The sequence below is a fragment of the Grammomys surdaster genome, unplaced genomic scaffold (assembly GCF_004785775.1).
Source record: "Grammomys surdaster isolate TR1022 unplaced genomic scaffold, NIH_TR_1.0 276, whole genome shotgun sequence".
In the NCBI taxonomy this organism is placed as follows: domain Eukaryota; kingdom Metazoa; phylum Chordata; class Mammalia; order Rodentia; family Muridae; genus Grammomys; species Grammomys surdaster.
Window position 1 is genome coordinate 146,843 of NW_021604717.1, and position 17,742 is coordinate 164,584.

Consider the following 17,742-nt stretch of genomic DNA (forward strand, 5'->3'; position numbering starts at 1 on the left):
ACTTGCTATGTTTAATATTCTTAGGGTCAAAAACCTTTTATAGATTCTTAGTCCATTCTTCTGGCTTATCTGGTGTGTGTATATATGTTTACTTCATTGTTCTGTTTGTAGGTTTGTTACAAATTATATTAAGTAGAAAGGCAGGCTCTCTCAGAATGGGAAAATTGGCATTTTTGTAATTGCTTTAAAGTTTAAAGAGACATTTGGAGATGCTTTAATCATTTATAAATGTAAAGAGTAATATAGATCTTCGTCTTTTACGCTTCATTTTTAACTTCATAGTTGCTTTGAAGTAATAGATGGCCTCATCCACAATACCTATACTTTTTGTCTTTCAAGTGACAGATCATTTGAAGTGACTTCTGTTGGACAGCAGTAGCATGTCTCCAAAGAGTAAGAAGTCTGAGTTCATGAGAAAGACATGGTAAACCAGCATCTGATGGCATCCCAGTTTCAACACTTAGAAGTGATACCTTATTGGAGTGCTGTGTTTCTGACATGGGTGAAGATGGCAAAAGTTACTCTTTACTTTCAAATTTTTTCATTTCATTTATTTCTTCTTCCATCTTGATTATATCTTTTGGTCTACTAATTTTCAGTTTGGCTTCTGCTAGTTCTTCCCCTCCCAGCTCCCTTAGATTTAAGGTACATCATCAAGTTATTTATAGAGATATCTCTGGGTTTTATCATGTTGGCACTTGTAGCCAGAAACATTGCTTTTGCTGTATCCTATAGTTTGGGTATGTTGTACTTTCATTTAATTCTTGGAATTTACATTTTTTTCTTGATATTTTTTGTGGCTCTTCACTGCTATGAGTGTGCGTATGTGCTATATTTTTCACTTGCAGTTGAGTTCTAGTTATGTTCCACTATGATCAAATACAGTATAAGAATTTCTTTCAATATTTCTATAGTTGCTAAGACTTAGTTTCTGTTCTATTATCTGACGTACGTTAGGAAAAGTTCCATGGGATGCTGAGAAAAATGTGTATTCGGCAATGTTGGATGAAATGTTCTACAAATGTCTTTTTTCCTTTGTTTTATTATTCTTAAATTTCCATTGTACTACCTTTCCACACCACCCTCCAATTGTCCCTCAATTTCAGGTGTTTTTCCCTGTACTCTCTCACGCCCCCCACAACTTTTCGTCCCCAGTCTACCAACAAAATCTATTCTATTTTTCCTTCCCAGGGAGATTCACATACCTATCATTAGCCCTCCTCTTCCATTTGATATAGTGTCATTTAACTTGCGTATATCTCTGCTTATTTTTGTTGGTATGACTTTTCTACTAAGAGTGAGATATTGTATTACCCATTGATTAACTGTGTGTTTCTATAATAATACCATCAGTTGTTATTACTATAGCTCTGTAGTGCAGCTTGAAATCAGGGATGGTGATACCTCCAGAAGTTCTTTTACTATTCAGGATTGTTTTTAGCTATCCTGGACTTTTTGTTTTTCCATATGAAGTTGAGAATTGCTCTTTCTAACTCTGTGAAGAATTGTGTTGGAATTTTGATGGGGATTGCATTGAATCTGTGGATTGCTTTTGGTAGGATGGTCATTTTTACTGTGTTAATCTTGCCAATCCATGAGCATGGGAGATATTTCCATCTTCTGAGATCTTCTTGAATTTCTTTCTTCAGAGACTTGAAGTTCTTGCCATACAGTTCTTTCACTTGCTTTGTTAGATTAACACCAAGGTATGTTTTATGTCATTTCTGTTTATTTTTTGTTTGTTTCCATGGTTTCTTTCTCAGCACACTTACCATTTATATAAAAGAATACTATTGAACATTTGAGTTACTTTTGTGTCCAGATACTTTGATGAAAGTGTTTATCACCTGTAGGAGTTCCCTGGTGGAATTTTAAGAGTCACTTATATATACTATCATAACATCCATGAATAGCAATACTTTGACTTCTTCCTTTCCAAATTTTATGCATTTGATCTCCTTCCATTGTCTTATTCTCTAGCTAAGACTTAAAGTACTATATTGAATAGGTATGAAAAGAATGGAAAAATTTGTCTTGTTATTGATTTTACTGGGATTGTTTTGACTTTCTCTCCATTTAAGTGATGTTAGCTATGGGTTTGCTGTAACCTGCCTTTACCATGTTAAGGTATGTCCCTGTATTTCTTATCTCTCCAGAACTTTTATCGTTAGGGGTTTTTGGATTTTGTCAAAGGTCTTTTCTGCATCTAAGGAGATGGTTATATGGTTTTTGTCTTTCAGTTTGTTTATATAGTGTATTATATTTGTCTGTTTATTTATGTTGAACTATTCCTGTATCTTTGGGATGAAGGGTTCTTGATCTCAGTGCATGATCTTTTTATGTGTTCTTGGATTCGGTGTGTAAATATTTTATTGAGAATTTTTGCATCGATGTTCATAAGGGAAAATAATCAGTAATTCTCTCTTTGTTATGTCTTTAGGTGGTTTGGGTATCATGTAACTATGGCTTCATAAGAAAAGATGAACAATATTTCTTTTGTTTCTCTTTTGTGGAATAATTTGAGGATTCATGTTACCTCTCCTTTGAAGCTGTGGCAGGACTCTGCTCTAAAAGCGATCAGCCATTTGGGGTTTTATTGTTGTTGTTGTTGTTGTTTTATTTTGTTTTGTTTTGTTGGTTGAGAGACTTTTAATGCCTGCTTCTATTTCACTGGGGATCCTAGGTCTATTTAAATTGCTTATCTGATCTTGATAACACTGGTTAGAACAATTATTCATTATTCAATTATTGAAGAACATTATTCATTTCTCTTAGATTTTTCCAATTTGATGGAGTTCAAGTTTATAAAGTATGTCCTTATGAGTCTCTGGATTTCCTTTGTGTCTGTTGTTATTTCACCCTTTTGTTTATAATTTTGTTAATGTGGATCTTCTCTCTGTGTCTTTTAGTTAGTTTGGATAAGGGTTTGTCTATCTTATTGATTTTCTCAAAGAACCAACTCTTCATTTCATTGATTCTTTGTGTTATCCTCTTTGTTTCTATTTTATTGAGTTCATCCCCTAGTTTATTTCTTGCTATCAATTCCTCTTGGGTATAGTTACTTCTTTTTGTTCTACAGCTTTTAGGTGTGATGTTCTATAGCTTTTAGTTGCTAATATGAGATCGCTCTAGTTTTTTTTTTTTAATGTAGGCATTTAAAGCTATGAACCTGCCTCTTAGAACCACCTTCATTGTGTCCGATAAGTTTGGCTATGCTTTGTATTCATGGTCCTTCAATTATAGAAAGTCTTTATTTCTATTGTGACTCATTTTTCTTTAGTACAGAGTTGTTCAGTTTTAGTGAGTTCATAAGTTTTCTGTTACTTTTGGTTGTTATTGATATCTAGATTTAATCTGTGGTGGTCTGATAAGTTACAGGGAGTTCTTTTATTTTTCTTGTATCTGTCCAGATTTGCCTTATGACCAACAATGTGAACAATTTTAGAGAAAGTTCCTTGAGGTGCCGTAAAGAAGGTATACCCTTTTGTGTTTAAGCGAAATATTCTGAAAATATCTATTGAGTCCATTCGGTTCATAACTTCAGTTTGTTCCCACATTTCTCTGTTTAGTTTTTGTCTGGATGACATGTCCATTAAAGTCTCCCACTATCAGTACATGGATCAATATGTGATTTCAGCTGTACTGGTGGGTTTTTTTGATATTTTATTTATTTATATTTCAGATGTTATCCCCTTTCCCCATTCCCCACCCCCTGTAGACACCCCTATGCCATCTCCCCTCCTCCTCCTCCAGCACACACCCACCCACTCCCACCTCTCTGCCCTCAAATTCCCCCACACTCAGTATCCAGCCTTCACAGGACCAAGGGCTTCCTCTCCCACCTATGCCCGACAAGGCCATCCTCCCCTACATATACAGCTGAAGCCATGAGTCCCTCCCTATGTGGTCCCAGGCTGGTGGTTTAGACCCTGGGGAGCTCTGGTTGGTTGGTATTGTTGCTCTCCTCATGGGGCTGAAAACCCTTTCAGCTCCTTTAGTCTTCTCTCTCAATCCTCCATTGGGAACCCCATGATCAGCTCAATGGTTAGCTGTGAGCATCTATCTCTGAATATGTCAGACTCTTGCAGATCTCTAAGGAGACAGCTATATCAGGCTCCTGTCAGCATGCACTTCCTGGCATCTACATCAGCATCTGTCTTTGGTGACTGCACAAGGGATGGATACCCAGGTGGAATGGTCTCCAGACGTCCCCTCCTTCAGTTTCTATCCCACGCTTTGTTTTCATATTTGCTACCTTATAGTGGTATTTCTATTAAAAACTTGAGTGCCCCTGTGTTTGGAGTTTGGGTATACAGGAAGGAGAAAAGTAGAGTATTCTACCAGGAACTGCTTAATTCATCTCCTTGGAATGGGGGGTAACAATGAAGAGAGGTCACCCCAGAGGCCTATTATAGCACTGGGGATGAGACTAGGTCATTGGATTTGGAGGAACAGAAGTAGTGGGGAAGATCTATAGTCAACTTACCTGGTTCCTTGGCAGGGGTGGCCTGTGGATTAGCACAGAGTGCCTGCTGATGTTGAGGGCTGGATAAAGGAACAAGTCTGGAAAAGGAGGTTAGGATGGAAGGGTCTGTGGGATCCACAGGAGATGTGAGCAGAAGTGGGGAAGAAAAGCTGCCGCAGGTGTTCTGGTGCAAAGATTGGGATGAGACTGGGGTGGTATGGAGGAGAGGAGAGAGTGGTGAAGGTCTTCAGTTAGCTTACACATTTACCTGGCCTGCTCAGTTGGTATATTCACAGGGAATGGCTACTTGTGCTGGAGGCTGGGATACTGAGATGAGTTAGACTGAAGGAGAAGAGCTTTGTCATCCATTGGGGATGGAGTCAGAGAGGAAAGGAAAAGAGTAGCATAGCAGGTATTCTGCTATACAGTTTGGGGCGGGGGGCGTTGGGACTGGAGGAGCAGGAGTGGTGAAGATCTAATGTTAGCCTGTATGTTTCCCTGGTGGGAGTGCCCATCCCCACCAGGTTCTCAGTGCTAAAAAAGAATTTAATCAAAACTTTTTTAGGAACAGAGGTGGAGTTAGAATATGTATTATTAAGTGAGGCCATACAATCTTAAAAAGAAAATCCTACATGATCTCTCTCAAATGTGAATTCTAGCCAATAGTGTGTGTGTGTGTGTGTGTATGTATGTATGTTTATATATATTATTATGTACATCTGGGTATAGTTTAATGTGCAAAGAGAACAAAATGGCTAAATATTAAGAAATGAAGAAAGAGTGAATGCAGATAATAGAGACAAGTTATGAAAGAGAATATAAAACATTTTCTCTAGTTTTAACTGTCATGAATCTTTGGTTTTGGTGGTGAATAAATGCATTCAAATGTATTCAATAATGAAAGTTTAAAATCCACTGTGAAGCTCTACAGCTCCCATTCTGAATGGCCCCTCTAACTATAAACTTATTTATTGATATATATTTGGGTCTGGCTAATATATATATTCGAATTCACCCTCAGTGTGAGCCATTACTATAAATTTAGTATTTTTCGAGGATGGTGTTATATTTCCTTGATTTCGCACCTTTTTCCATATTACTGAATTGAATATATATATATATATATATATATATATATAATTTGATTTTTTTCTGTTGTATTGAAGTGTTAGCAACTGAAAGTTTCTAATATTAATGTTAGGTTATGATAGAGTTGAAGTTTGAAGCTAAACCTTCATTTTACACACTCATTCTTGAGTCCTATATTACTCCAAAAATAGAAAGGTAACTGCAAAAGTGATCATAACTACTAAAGAGCCCACTATGTAAATGTCATATTAGTCAGTTTAAAAGTCTCATCACTTTTACTTCAACAACTATTAAATAATAAACAACAGTGGATCAAATGATGTATGTCAGGCTATTAGTTACTAAGGTTCATATGCGGAAGGTTAGTATTAGATCAATTGAGGGGAAAAAATGGAGTGGGAAAAGAAGCATAACCTTAGGTTACTGTTAGTACTCACAAAATTCTAATTATTAAATCTATAGAAGACTATAGTTAAGAAGTACAAAAGATAACTGGGAAGAGGAAAGAGGAAAAGAGGTATGAGTGAGAGAGAATGAGTTGTGTGTAGAAAGATTTATAGAGAGTATATGACAGTAAAATGTGTGGAGAAACATACAACCATTAAATATAACTCAACAATATACAGACTAAAGCAATAACACTAAGATATTTATGCAAGTGTAAAGATTAAAAATACCTAAAATTTATATAACAAAATGATAAAGTGTATCATGAATACACTAGATTACAAATACACATCAATCAGTATTTCTTTCTGGGTGGAACAGGCTTTGGATTCTTTCACTCTTGTGATGTTTCCTGTAGTAAAATATGCTGATCTAGGATGTGCAATTTACAATTTCAGTGCAAATTCATAAAACCATATTGGGCATACATTTTCCTAGAGAAGTTTAGACGGATTCCCTTTTGGATTCCCTTCTTGTACAACTACACGGATTTGAGAACTATGGTTCTCAGTTCTCTCCTTGATCCTCTCTATCTGGGCAGCAGTATTGTGAGAGGATAGGGTATGATCCCTTGCTGCCAGTTCCCACTGATCTCGGTGGCAGTGGCAGCCTTTGCTAAGGAGAGACTGCTCCAGCTCTCAACATTAGACTTGAACACTGGCCTTCACACCTAGGAGTCATCCTGGGCTCTATGCCTACGAAGGTTTATAGAAACCTCAGTGCTACCTACCTTTGGGCTCTGAACCAATCTCTTCTCTTATGGTTAATCATAACATTGGCATATTGAGGATAGAAGGAAAGAAGCCTTGTTGGAGGGTTCCTGGTGACCTGCTGCAGCCTTGGTGAGGGCATGGCATCACTCTTGCAGTACCACACTTCATCTCAATTTTCATGGCCACAATTGATCACAGTGAGCATCAGAGCAAGGTCACAGGGTTCAAGGATCATGTCAGGTCCTCACTCTGGTGCCATTACTCCCTTAGGATGTTTCATGGAGTCATTGTGTGTGTCTGGGTTGGGGTCATGTGGGGTCAGGGGAGGGGGTGGTGAACCATGGTCTAGCCTGATCTCACCTGGAGTACCATGCATTGGAACTGAGGCTTGACTTCAATGCCTTCAGTTGCTGGGCCTCACTGAGAGCTGTGTAATCAATCCTTGGTAATCCAGCTAACTTTTCCCACAGTGTTTGTGTGTGAGCAAAGTGCTTGTCTGGGGCTTTCCGTTGATCTTGGCAGAAGTACTTGATATGGCTAGATACAGACTCGGAGCCTCTTTTGCCTGCTTCCCCATGGAGGTCTCACCTGGCTTGATAAATTTATTTATGGCTATTTCCTCTTGCAGGAATAGAGATTATTGTGCAGTATTCTGTTTTCCTTCATGGAGTCATATAGATGTGCCTTCTAATCTGAGTTAAAATCCATCCCAGGACCCAGTTGTTGCAAGGAGGTACTATGAGAAATAATATTTTGAAGATTCATTTTTAAAAGTGTCTTGAACCAGCTTAGGACAAAACACTAAACACTGGACCCTTGCAAGATCTGTTAATTTGTCTATCCACCACAGCCAAAAATCTACTAAGCTGTACTACCACCTAAAACAATGAGTTTATAGTAAAAATTGCTAACAAAATTCATAATGCCTGAACGTGCATTCACTTAATGTGCATTTACTTAATAAACTTTAAAATAAACAAAATGTGGGGCTATATGGATTGCTTGATAGTTAAGAGTGCTTTCTGCTCTTCCAGAGAGGACCCGAGTTCAGTTTCTAGCATCCACATCATGGAACTCACTTCTTATAACTCCACCCCTAGTCTCTGTGAGTCCTACAAATGCAATGTACTCATATACATACAAATAAAAATAAATATTTAAATAAACAAATGGAAATAAACAGCATGTAAAACGAACAGATGAAGCCATGCATAATAAGTGGATATTAGCCCCCAAAAGTACAGAATACCCAAGAGACAATTCACAGAACTTGAAAAGGTTAACAAGCAGAAGGGCCCAAGTGAGGCTGCCTCAGTGCCACTTGGGAGGGAAAAGAAAGCAATCACAAGGGGGAAGGGAGGGAGGGACCTGAGAAGGAGGAAAGGGAACTGGGGCAGGGGGAGAGGAGAACATGATCTGGTATTGGGTGAGGGAAAAGTACTGAACCCCTGAGGGCCAGCAGAAAGAATGGAAACAGGCAAGCTCTGGAGGTAGGAGGTCGGGGTGGGGGTGGGGGACCCTCCAGAATGTACCAGAGACCTGGGAGGCGAGAGACTCTCAGGACTCAAAGGGAGGAACCTTAGATGAAATGCCCTACAGTGTGGAGAGGGAACTTGTAAAGCCCACCTCCAGCAGAAAGACAGGGCCTGAAGTGAGGAATAGCGTTGCCATCCCACAGTCAAAACTCTGACCCATAATTGTTCATGTCTGAAAGAACTGCAGGGACAAAAATAGAGGAAATCCTGAGGAAAAGGAGGTCCAGCAACAGGCCCAAAGTAGGATCCAGCTCAAGTGGAGGCCCCAAGGCCTGACACTATTACTGAGGCTATGGAGTGCTCACAAAAAGGGATGTATCATGGCTGCCCTCTGAAAGACCTAACAAGCAGCTGAGTCAGATGCAGATATTTGCACCCAACCAATGGACAGAAGCTACTGACCCCTGTGGTTGAATTAGGGAAAAACTGGAAGAAGCTGAGGAGGAGGGCGACCTTGTAGGAGGATTAGCAGTCTCAATTAACCTGGACCCCCAGTATCTCTCAGACATTGGACCACCAACCAGACAGCATACACCAGCTGCTATGAGGCCCCCAACACATATACAGCAGAGGACTTCTGGGTCTGGGTTCAGTCAGAAAAGATGTTCCTAACCCTCAAGAGACTGGAGGCCCCAGGGAGTGGGGAGGTCTGGTGGGGTGGGGGTGGGGACATCCTCATGGAGACAGGGGGATGGGGAGGTGATATGAGATGTGGAACAGTCGGAGCGGGGAGTGGGAAAGGAATAAAATTTGGAGTATAAAAAAGATTAAATAAAAAAATTTTTAAAAAGATAAAGAATGAAAAATAAAAAAGTTGGGATAAGCAAAAAGAAAACTATTGCTAAACTACAGCAGAGAAGGAGAAAATAGGTAAACTCGGGTAAAAAAAATTACATAAACATCAAAATACTCATAATTAAAGTAGATGAACATATAAAAGGGAATAAAAAACAACTTCTTGAGCTAAAATTTTGAAACATGTGTCTGGAGTGATGGGTCAGCAGTTAAGAACACTTGATGCTTTTGCAGAGGACTCAGGTTCTGTTCCCAGAAACCATACAATGGCTCATAACTATTCACATCTCAAGTTTCAGAGGATCAAACACCTTCTGGAATCCTCTGGAATCAGGTACATACCCACTGCACTTACATGCATACATACATACATACGGACACAACAATCATAAACACAAAATAAAAGTAAATGAATCTTTTAAAAACATTTCAAAATTAAATATATTTTTACTTATTGTTTAGCAATTTCAATACAATTCAAATCTATCTCAGGTTCTTTTCCCTTCAATTCCTCCCATACCCCTCTACCATTTTCCTTTCAAGTGGATGTATTAACTCTTTTGAAGTTGCAGTCTTTTTGTTTAAATTGTCTTTATCATTTGAAAATTTCATACATTTATATAATGTGTTCTGACCCCATCTATTCTCATTTTCTCCCTTCAATTCCCCTCAGGGACTATCAACAAATCTCTCCCATGTCATATTCTTTGTTTCATCCTATTATTGAATATGTATGGGTGCTTTGCTTGTATGGATATCTGTGTACTACATACATGCCTGATGCCTGTAGAAGCCAGAAAAGAGCATCTGGTCCCTGGAACAGGATTTAAAGATGGCTGATAGTTGCCATGTGTGTGTTGGGAATTGAACTGGGTCCTCTGGAAGGCGAGCCAGTGCTGTTGGACATCATCTCTCCAATCCTATGTTCTCTTCTTTTTTTATTATTATTGTTAGATATGCATGTAGAAATACAATCTGTCGAGCTAATTTAGTATTGCTTGGGTGTATATGTTTTTAAGGATGACCACTTAGTATTAAATAATTAATCAGGAGGCTACTCTCTGAGGAAGAATCATCCTCTTTGTCAACAGTCATTAATTGCCTATAGCTCTTCATCTAGGATGGCACTTTGTTTCATTTCATCCATTCACATTGGTGTGTCAGGTGGCACTGTCATTGATCAGGTATTGCTTAGGCTAACATTTATTGTTGAGATTTTATAGAAGCAAACTATAGAAGACATAATCTCATAGCAAACTTCCTGGTCCTCTGGCTCTTAGTCTCTCCAGAGACTTTCCTGGGATGTTCCCTGAATGTACATCCTCACGTGTAGTGATTTTGTTGTAGAATGGGGCCTGGGTACCCCACAGCCAGTTGTTTTTTGCATTTTGATCAGTTGTGCTTTTCTGTAGTCACGTCTGTTTGTCTGTCTTGCCTGTCTGTCTGTTGCAAAAAGGATTCTTTGATGATAGGTGAGAGTTATGCTTATCTGTATATATAATTATAGAATGTATTTAGAAATTATATTTGTTTTTTGTTTTTTTTTACGTGGTGGTAGTATGCTCCCCTGTAGGGTCTGTGACATCACCAGCCAAGGGTAATTGGTTAGATTTATAGTGCTAGGCATGAATTCTCTGCTACTGAACAGGCCTTAAGTCCAATTAGACAGCTTTTGGTTTCATCTAAGGTTCAATGTCACTATTACACCTTTAGGGATATCTTCCCATTCTGGTTATTGGTTTAGATGTTATAACTGTGTAAGACTACTGAATTTGTCCTTCCTTTGATAGATTGCATAGCTCCTTGCACTGTGAGAGCTAGTCCTCAGGAAGAAGGCTTCTAGGTCATTTCCAGCTCAATTCCCCCGTGTCCTGTGTCCAAAGTGTGTGGTGTCTTCAGTAATAGGGTATTACCTTCAAATTCTGGGAGGCAACCAAATGCAACGTCAACAGCCTGTGGTATTTGAGGGAAATCTCATAGACTCCCCTGACCAGCAACTTTAAAGGAAGCTTGGTAATGGAGTTTTTATTGGATAGATTACGGGTCATTCGAATGTGTTTATGTATACATATACATTTATATATGTTTTATGTATTTAGGTAAGCATGAAATATACACTTTCCCATGGATTTTTCAAACATCCTTAGTCTTATTTATCTCTCTTATGTCCCTCTCTCTTTGTATTACTGAGGAAGAAACTGAAGGCAGGGATCAGGTGAGTCTTAAGGTAAGGGAGACAGGCTTAAAGGGGAGGAAAGGGTTATCTCTGGCAAGCAGATGCAGGAATAGGATAACCAGAAGGGAAGAGGAAGGGAGACAAAGCACTGGGATTCGCAGAAAGATCATAGAATAAAGCTGTTCTCAGGTCAATAAATGTTCATCACACATAGTCCATGTATCTAAATAAATTCACAACACATTGTCCAATATGTTTTTCAGACTGGCAATAGAACTTATCAGTTTTGGTAAAAGCATTCTTCAGTAGATAAATATCATGACAAGATTCCAGTGCCCCCAACCCCAGAATTGGAAGAGGAATTGACATTGACATCATTTTCAAATGCCTTTGAACTTGAAAAAGTACCAATGGTTTTAAGGAGAACAGTTAGGGAAATAAACACACACACACACACACACACACACACACACACACACACACACCATCAGAACTTTGATCCTCATCTCTCAAGTGTTATTTATTCATCAATGAGATTATACTATGGAAAAAAAGAAAAAGTACACAAGGAAGACAATTTACTTATTGTTTTAAAGATTTATTTTTTGTTTATGTGCACACATGTCCTTGGAGGACTGAAGAGGGTGTCAGATTCCCAGGAGCTAAAGCTGGGTCATAAAGGTGGGTGCTGGGAACTGGCCATAGGTCTTCTAGAAGACCAATGTGTTTTTATCCACTGAGTCATTTCTCCAGCCACAGATAAGACCATTTAAACATCAGAATTAAAGTAGTCGTTCTCTAATTAATCATATTCAGACATCTCCAAATATAAAAATCATCCTCAGACACTTTTCTTTTTTCTTTCTTTTTAATTGAAAATATTTTTTTAATTTATTCTGATTATTATTTTCCCTCCCCCCAACTCCTCCCAGATCCTCCCAATTTCCCCACTCACTCAAATCTACTCCTTTTCTCTCATTAGGATACAAAAAGGTATCTAAAAACAACAATAATAAAAATTAGAAAAATAAAAACAAGCCAGAATAAGACAAAGAAAAAGCACAAGAAACATTTATAGATTCAGAACACACAGAGATACTATTAAAAACATAGAACCAGAAACCGTAATATATATGCAAAGGACTTGCAAGGAAAAAAATTGGAGAAAGGTTTATGAGACAAGGAACCTCCAAAAATGCCATTGGGGTAGTTTCATGTTGGACCTTTTATTCTTGGCAAGGGGCCTGCCCTTAAGTTTGGTTTGTGTATACTCAGTGAGACTCCATTATAGAAAACTAATTTTTCATTTTAGAGAAGTTATCAGTTGGAGATAGCTTCTGTGTTAGGGATGTTGGCTTGTGTCCACTTTCTCTCTCAGCACTGGGATTCCATCAGTCTCAGAGCCTTGCCAGCCCTGTGCATGCTGCCACAGTTTCTCTGACTTCGTGTTTATCAGTCCTGTTGTATTTAGAAGGTCTTGCTATGTTTATAAGCCTTTCCTTGGTGTTCTCCGCCCCCTCTTGCATTTATGATCTTTTTGTCTTGTCTACTGAGGGGCTTCCTAAGCCTTAAGTTTAGGAATTTGATCGGTACATCCCATTTCAGATTGAGTGTTTCAAGGTCTCACTCTGCATATTGTCTGGCTGTGGGTTATCCATGTCTGCTGCAGAAGGAAGATTCTCCAATGATGAGTGAGCAAGGCACTGATCTACAAATATAACAGAATGCCATTGGAAGTCACTTTATTGCTACATTCCTTTAGCAGTAGTATTTAGTTTTATACCAGGTCCCTGATATATCTAGCCTTAGGTTCTAAATCACCTGAACAGTGTCGCAGATAGATTCCATCTCACAAAATGGGCCTTAAATTCTAATCAGATACTGACTGGTTCCTCCCATGAGCTTTGTGCCACTATTGCACTAGCTAGCACATTTTGCAGACAGGACAGCATCGTAGATTGAAGGTTTTGTAGCTGGGCTGGTGTATACCTTTCTCCTTTGATAGCATGCTTTCAAATACCATGAAATACTAGTCAGTTTGGGTGAAGAATTTATTTATGTGCCAGTTCAACTTCTCATGTTCAATGAGTTGTGCAAGTATTGTCTTCAGAAATAGAGCCTTACCATCAGTTTGTGGAGACCAACACTGAGCACTGACAGGAGTCTTGACTGTTTGTGGGTTACTTTTTTCTTAATGTATAAACAATGTATGGTTAGAGTAAATATCCGTTTACAAATATGGAAATGCAGAAAATTTCACAATGAAAATAGGATTCCCTTCATATCAGTGATTGTGAAAAAAATAAGTTTCCACACTGAGCTCCATGGACCATCACAAAAGTATTTCTTCTTTAGCAAAAAGAGAGAAAAGAGGCAGTGGTATAGGAGGAGCTAAGGTGGGAGAAGTAAGGAGAGGAAGAGGAAAAGGAAGAGGAGGAGCTAGAGAGGGCAGAGATGTAGGAGGATGAAGAGCCACGCAGGTATGGAGAGGGGTCTCGGGTAACAACTTATATTTAGGTTAGCTAATTGGGAAACAACTCTAATTATATGGGCATATTGTTATTGAGCATCACCAAACATATAAAGCCTTTGATTAATATTTAAGCATTAGAGTCCCATTTTCTTACTGGGCCCGTGTGGATGGTGGGATGGTTTGGGCACTGCCCAGCCTTGCAGAGACAGTGTGGAAGATTGGCAGAGCCATCTCCCACGCTGGTGTCTCACGTGTGGCAGGGCTGGTGTTTCTGGCTGGCCGTTTCTAGTTGCGGTGTGCACAAGGCCTCTGGCCACGGAACATGACCACTGAGCTAGGCAGAGCTGCTGCAGCTTAGATAGTCAGCTTGACCTGAGGCCGTTTGAAATGATTACTTCAACACAGTGGTGGTTAGCAGTGCTAAGAAATGACTGCAGAGCAGATCTTCCTAGAGACTGAAACACAGTGAAAGACAGTGAATATAGGACTTACCAGGATGGGAAATGAGTTTATTAATACTGCTATAACAAATTACAGTGACTTCCTCAGAGGTTCTAGAATGGCCCTCACTCTCATGCCTGTGGGAACTCAACTCACTTTCATGAAACACAACAGAATTTTCATATATCATATGTGAATTCTCCAGTATAACTTTGTCTGCTTTAGATTGCTTAAAATATTGAATGTCAGGGGCTAGAGAGATTTCTCAGCTGTTGAGAGCACTTACTACCCTTGAAGAAGACCTAAGTTCAATCCCAGCAACCAGATTTTGGCTCACAACCATCTGTAACTCCAGTTACAAGGGATCCCATGTCATTCTGACCTCTGCAGGTACCAAGCAAGCCTGTGGTACACAAACACACTTGCATGCAAAGCACAAATACACATAAAGTAATAAATTGTCCTTTCAAAAGGCTTAAGATACTGAATACAGGGCACATCTTATGAAACTCATTAATCTTTATTGCTTGAAGAGTGTTGGTAAGACAAAGTTTGTTCAGTACAGGAACATATTTTAGAAAAGACTTTTCCTATCCAGGGTTCTTTGAACATACAGAGGCGCAACAGGGACTAGACAGAGGCAACTGTATTAGAAATGTCATAGCGTAAGATAATGCAGATTTATTATTCTACAATTATGGAAGTTAGAAATTATTTTAAAAACTGACACTAAAGGTCTTATGAGAGTTCCTTTTAAGATTACTATGGGAGAATCCTCATTGGTTTTCTTCCTGTATTCTGGAGACAGATTATATTCTATGGCTACAGTAGTTCCTCCTTCCATCTTCAAAGCTAACAAGGGACTGTCCAACCCCCCCCCCAATGCTGCTTCCTTCAAACTCAAAATTTATGCCACACCAATAATCCTTGCAGTTATATTGGGAAGACTCATCCAGCATAAATGTGTGTTAGATCCCACTATTAACAACGTGAGTTCCACCTGAAACTTCAATTATCCTTGGACGAATAATATATGTTCACATATCCTGGGTATGGACTTGGGGTTGTTATTTTGCTGAATACTGGGTAGGTGTTTAGATGAATTTCAAAATGGACAAGCCCAGCAGCTTTACTGTGTGCTTAATGCCTTTCCTGTTTTTCTCACAAAGCAAGCAAAGACAAGAGGACAAACAGAGGGAATTTTGTGGATGGGGTAAAAGGAAAGACTCAAAATCAGCCAGGGATGGGTTGTGAGAGAAAAGATGCATGGAGGGTCCTTTTCCTGAGAGATACAGTGAACCCAGGTAGTTAGTTTGGCTGAGATCCAAGCTAGCTGATCCTCCTGCATTTGCACACTGTCAAATAGGAGAGCTTGGGCATGACTGGCAGGCAAGAGATGATTTCAGAGAACGATGGGCAAGGAAACTGAACAGGCCCAAAATGGGCCCCAACATTTGGCTGTAGGACAGAAGAACATCAGGAGTCTATGGCATCCTGTAAATACTGACAGGGAAAAGACAATTGTGGAGACAGACAATAAGTAACCCAAAGGGTATTGTGTCTTAGAAGGAGAACAATCTCTCCCCTCCTCTCTCTTCTCTTTCCCTCCCTCTCTCTCTGCCTCTATCTCCATTTTGGAAAGGGGGCAGTGGTGGGGGATGTAATGGAAGCCTCCATGTCCTATTCCTTAGATTCACAAATGCTCTCCTCTTCATGGTTTCATGAGCCAGTAAAAAGAAAACATGGGAGAATCAACAGGAACCTACTGGCTGGCTGGCTGTTGCTAGGTCACCTGTCCCCTCTCAGACTGCAGTACTAACAGCCCCCCTCCCCTTCCATTGGCGTCAGAAAAGGGGGGAGGGTTGGGGGGAGTAGAGAGGGGGTGCTGGGATGAGTAGGCACTGTCCAGCCTCGTTCTGAAGAGCAAATGAATCTTGGGGCCCACTCAGTATCCTTCCGCTGCTCCTTCCTGCTCCCCAACTGCAGACCTTCACCTCCCTGTAGTCCCCCTCCCCAAAGCTCTCATAGACTTTAGATTTCAGCCATCTCTCACACTATAGTGGCGCCAAAAAAAAAGGGGGTAGTGGTCTCTGGTTAGGGTGAACAGGGGTCTGCAGACGCCCACTGGTGAAGCCCACCCCTCCAAGAGGAGTGGGGCTGCCTCTGGCCCCGCCCACTCCGAGTCGGAACTACAGTGGGTCCGGGAGGGGGCGTCGAGCCCCGTGCGCGGTATCCCTCCGCCCCCTTCCCGACACCCTCCAGGCGAGCTGGCTTGCCGCAGTCTGCGCAGCCCCTGCCCGTTTGGTGCAGAGGCGTGGGGACAGGACACAGCTCTGCCATTCCACTCGCGCGCAAAGCGGTGAAAACCCAGTGAGAGCATCTGCGGAGGACAGACACCGGCCAGGAGCAGGAGAGGGACGCGGGGAAGCCCGGGGACCTGGGCTGTGCGCCTGGCCAGGCAAGTGGGGGTGTGTCGAGGGCTCCGGGCTGTCACGCACTGCGGACCACTGCCCGGCCCTGACAGTCCAGTGGAGGCAAGGGGGGCGGGGCTGCCCCGGGGTGGGGGGGGGGCCCGGGGCCCCCCGGGGGGGGGGGGGGGGGGAAGCAGAAACTCAGGGCGGACAACAGGAGCAGGGGGCGGCTGAAGAGGCAAAGTGTGAGGGTTTGGAGGGTGGCAGAGTCAATAGCCTGACAACCTTCCTCCAGGTGTCAGTCCGGGACCCACACAGGTTCTGAGGTAGGCAGCCACAGGAGAAATGGCGGTGGGGGGGTTGTGGGGGAGGAGGACAGCGAGCCTGGAGCCCAGGGATGTGGGTGCAGGTGCAGGGGGCCAGCACAGCTAGTGGGTGGTGAGTCGCCTCAGCTACTAGGGCTCTGATCTTGTTCTTGAGAGGAACCCCAGTACCCTGCGTCCTGGGTGCTGTCACTCCCCACAGGCTTCTGATTGATAGAAAGTGACCTGTCTGCGCGGTAGGTCTGGAATATTCTGACAGGCCACAGTGAGCATCTATAGACCAGAGGCTTGAGAAAAGAAGAACAGAAAAACAGCGCGGATTTCTGGAGGTGTGTGGTAATGGGGGTGGGCACCAGACAGTGACTGGAGATGCAAAAAGGGTGGGGGTGACTGGCCAGAACAGGTGGGATACCCATTAGTGTCGCCTAATCTCATTTCTCAGGTACCTTGTAGGTACCTTCCACACGGAATTTCCCCCTCACTCCCAAGTCTAGGGTCTGAAAAGATGGGTTGGAGATGATGACGGAGTCATAAATCCAAGGACCACTTCAGAACCTGCTTTCTAGAATGTGCTGCGCCCTTCCCCCATTTTTTGCTGCGCAGGGCTTGGAAATATGGCCACCTAGTGGCGAATCTTCAGAATTGCAGAAGGGACTAAAGGATGACATCAAGAAGGGGGAGTTACCTCAGGAACCCTGCAGCCAGGCTAAATAAATCTAGAATGTTCCAGCAGTAGGACCCACAATGCTGAAAGACACATGATCTTGTTCTTATCCTTGGTGGCATTCTTAACAAGATCAGCTACTACTATCATGTGTTAAGTGCCTTACATTTTCCTGTCTTTGTCCACAGCCCTGCTTTAAGGCTGGTCAGT